This window comes from Arachis ipaensis, chromosome B4 (assembly GCF_059453495.1).
Source record: "Arachis ipaensis isolate K30076 ecotype BB chromosome B4, ASM5945349v1, whole genome shotgun sequence".
NCBI lineage: Eukaryota > Viridiplantae > Streptophyta > Magnoliopsida > Fabales > Fabaceae > Arachis > Arachis ipaensis.
The window spans coordinates 39,242,547-39,246,545 of record NC_142439.1 but is presented as its reverse complement, the minus strand read 5'-3'; the positions used below and the strand labels follow the sequence as shown (position 1 = coordinate 39,246,545).

The 3,999-nt window shown below is 39.9% G+C and overlaps 1 non-coding gene across 1 annotated transcript; it reads left to right on the top strand.

The window, feature by feature from the left end:
* The first annotated feature begins 2,657 nt into the window (after positions 1–2,657).
* On the top strand, positions 2,658–2,765 carry LOC148567257 (small nucleolar RNA R71). Its single transcript, XR_015882320.1, has one exon. It is a non-coding gene; the product is annotated as a small nucleolar RNA R71 (small nucleolar RNA).
* Positions 2,766–3,999: the final 1,234 nt, after the last annotated feature.

The following is a 3,999-nucleotide window of genomic DNA, read 5'->3' as shown; positions in this document are numbered from 1 at the left end:
TGCATCCCCTGAGGTATCTCAGGGATCTCTTGATTTGCAGCCACATGTTCTACCACTGAGCTATAGACCCTTGAAATGAATCTTTCCATCTCCCATGACTCGGAGGTGGAAGCTTTTATCTTCCCTTTCCTCTTTCTAGAGGTTTCTCTGGCCTTAGGTGCCATCAATGGTTATGGAAAAAACAAAAAAGCTATGCTTTTACCACACCAAACTTAGAATGTTGCTCGCCCTCGAGCAAAAGAAGAAGGAATAGAAGAAGAAGAAGAAGATATGGAGGAGATGGAGGGAGGTGTGTATTCGGCCATATGGGTGGGATTGGGTGGGAAAGAGATGTTGAATTTTGAAGGTAAGTGGGTGTATGGATGTGAGTGGTAAAGGGTTAATAGGGAAGAGTGTTTATTGGGAATAGAGGATGATTGAGAAGAGAGAAGAGAGTGAGTGGAGGTAGGTGGGGATCCTGTGGGGTCCACAGATCTTGAGATAATCCTGTGGGGTCCACAGATCCTGAGATGATTCTGTGGGGTCCACAGATCCTGAGATGATCCTGTGGGGTCCACAGATCCTGAGGTGTTCAAGGGTTTACACCCTTGCACCAAATTAGGCATGCAAAATGCCCTTGCACGCAACTCTGGGCGTTCAGCGCCAGGTTGGTGCCCATTTTGGGCGTTCAACGCCCATTTACTGCCATTTCTGGCGTTGAACGCCAGAACCATGCTTGTTCTGGGCGTTCAGCACCAGAACCATGCTCTGTTCTGGCGTTGAATGCCAGGCAGATGCTTCCTCCAGGGTGTGATTTTTCTTCTGCTGTTTTTGATTCTGTTTTTAATTTTTCTATTTATTTTGTGACTCCACATGATCATGAACCTATAAAGACATATAACTAAGAAAAATATTGTTAGATAAAAATTGGGTTGCCTCCCAACAAGCGCTTCTTTAATGTCAATAGCTTGACAGTGGGCTCTCATGGAGCCTCACAGATGTTCAGAGCATTGTTGAGACTCTCCAACACCAAACTTAGAGTTTGGATATGGGAGTTCAACACCAAACTTAGAGTTTGGTTGTGGCCTCCCAACACCAAACTTAGAGTTTGACTGTGGGGGCTTTGGTTGACTCTGCTTTGAGAGAAGCTTTTTCTGCTTCCTCTCCATGGATGCAGAGAGAGATCCTTGAGTTGTAAACACAAGGTTGTCCTTATTTAATTGAAGGATCAATTCTCCTCTATCCACATCAATCACAGCTCTTGCTGTGGCCAGGAAAGGTCTTTCTAGGATGATGGATTTATCCTCTTCCTTTCCAGTATCCAGGACTATGAAATCAGCAGGGATGTAAAGGCCTTCAACCTTTACTAACACGTCCTCTACTTGTCCATAAGCCTGTTTTCTTGAGTTATCTGCCATCTCTAATGAGATTTTAGCAGCTTGTACCCCATAGATTCCCAGTTTCTCTATTACAGAGAGGGGCATGAGGTTTATCCCTGAACCAAGGTCACACAGAGCCTTAAAGATCATGGTGCCTATGGTACAAGGTATTATGAACTTTCCAGGATCCTGTCTCTTTTGAGGCAATGTCAGTTGATCCAGATCACTTAGTTCATTGGTGAACAAAGGAGGTTCATCTTCCCAAGTATCAATACCAAATAATTTGGCATTCAGCTTCATGATTGCACCAAGAAATTTGGCAGTTTGCTCTTCAATAACATCCTCATTCTCTTCATAAGAGGAATACTCATCAGAGCTCATGAATGCCATAAGGAGGTTCAATGGAATCTCTATGGTCTCTAGATGAGCCTCAGAGTCCTTTGGTTCCTCAGAGGGAAGCTCCTTATTGATCACTGGACGTCCCAGGAGGTCTTCCTCCTTGGGATTCACGTCCTCTCCTTCCTTTACAGGTTCGGCCATGGTGCTTATGTCAATGGCCTTGCACTCTCCTTTTGGATTCTCTTCTGTATTGCTTGGGAGAGTACTAGGAGGGATTTCAGTGATCCTTTTACTCAGCTGGCCCACTTGTGCTTCCAAATTTCTAATGGAAGACCTTGTTTCATTCATGAAACTTGTAGTGGCCTTGGATAGATCAGAGACTAAGTTTGCTAAATTAAAAGTATTTTGTTCAGAGTTCTCTGTCTGTTGCTGAGTGGATGATGGAAAAGGCTTGCTATTGCTAAACCTATTTCTTCCACCATTATTAAAGCCTTGTTGAGGCTTTTGATCCTTCCATGAGAAATTTGGATGATTTCTCCATGATGAGTTATAGGTGTTTCCATAAGGTTCACCTAAGTAATTCACCTCTGCTATTGCAGGGTTCTCAGGATCATAAGCTTCTTCTGCATACGAAGCCTCTTGAGTACTGTTGGATGCAGCTTGCATTCCATTCAGACTCTGAGAAATCATATTGACTTGCTGAGTCAATATTTTGTTCTGAGCCAATATGGCATTCAGAGTATCAACTTCAAGAACTCCCTTCTTCATAGGCGTCCCATTACTCATAGGGTTCCTCTCAGAAGTGTACATGAACTGGTTGTTAGCAACCATGTCAATGAGTTCTTGAGCTTCTGCAGGCGTTTTCTTTAGGTGAATGGATCCACCTGCAGAAGTATCCAATGACATCTTTGATAACTCAGATAAACCATTATAGAATATATCCAGGATGGTCCACTCTGAAAGCATGTCAGAAGGACACTTTTTGGTCAGCTGTTTGTATCTTTCCCAAGCTTCATAGAGGGATTCACCATCTTTTTGTTTGAAGGTTTGAACATCCACTCTAAGCTTGCTCAGCTTTTGAGGGGGAAAGAACTTGGCTAAGAAAGCCGTGACCAGCTTATCCCAAGAGTTCAAGCTATCTCTAGGTTGAGAGTCCAACCATATTCTAGCTCTGTCTCTTACAGCAAAAGGGAAAAGCATGAGCCTATAGACTTCAGGATCTACTCCATTAGTCTTAACAGTATCACATATCTGCAAGAATTCAGTTAAGAACTGAAAAGGATCTTCAGATGGAAGTCCATGAAACTTGCAGTTCTGCTGCATCAGAGAAACTAATTGAGGTTTCAGCTCAAAGTTGTTTGCTCCAATGGCAGGAATGGAGATGCTTCTTCCATGTAAATTGGAATTTGGTGCAGTAAAGTCACCAAGCATTCTCCTTGCATTGTTGTTGGGTTCGGCTGCCATCTCCTTTACTTGTTCGAAATTTTCAATCAAGTTGTCTCTGGATTGTTGTAATTTGGCTTCCCTTAGTTTCCTCTTCAGAGTCCTTTCAGGTTCTGGATCAGTTTCAACAAGAATGCCTTTTTCTCTGTTCCTGCTCATAAGAAAGAGAAGAGAAAAAGAAAAGAAGAGGAATCCTCTATGTCACAGTAAAGAGGTTCCTTATTGTTTGTAGAAGAAAAGAAGAAGAAAATCTGAACTCAGAGAGAGAGAGGGTTCGGATTTTTGGTGATGTGAGGAAGAGATGTTAGTAGATGAATAAATAAATAGAAGGAGATGAGGGAGAAGGATTTTCGAAAATAATTTTTGAAAAAGAGTTAGTGATTTTCGAAAATAGTTTTGAAAAAGGTTAGTAGTTTTTCGAAAATTCAAATAAAAAAAATTATTAGTTAATTAAAAAGAAATTTTTGAAAAAGGGGGGAGATATTTTCGAAAATTAGAGAGAGAGAGAGTTAGTTAGGTGGTTTTAAAAAAGATAAGAAACAAACAAAAAGTTAGTTAGTTAGTTGAAACAAATTTTGAAAATCAATTTTGAAAAGATAAGAAGATAGGAAGTTAGGAAAGATATTTTGAAATCAAATTTTTGAAAAAGATAAGATAAGAAGATATTTTTTTGAAAAGATATGATTGAAATTAGTTTTTGAAAAAGATTTGATTTTTAAAATCTAAATTAATGACTTGATTCACAAGAAATCACAAGATATGATTCTAGAACTTAAAGTTTGAATCTTTCTTAATAAGTAAGTAACAAACTTGAAATTTTTGAATCAAAACATTAATTGATTATGTTATTTTCAAAAAT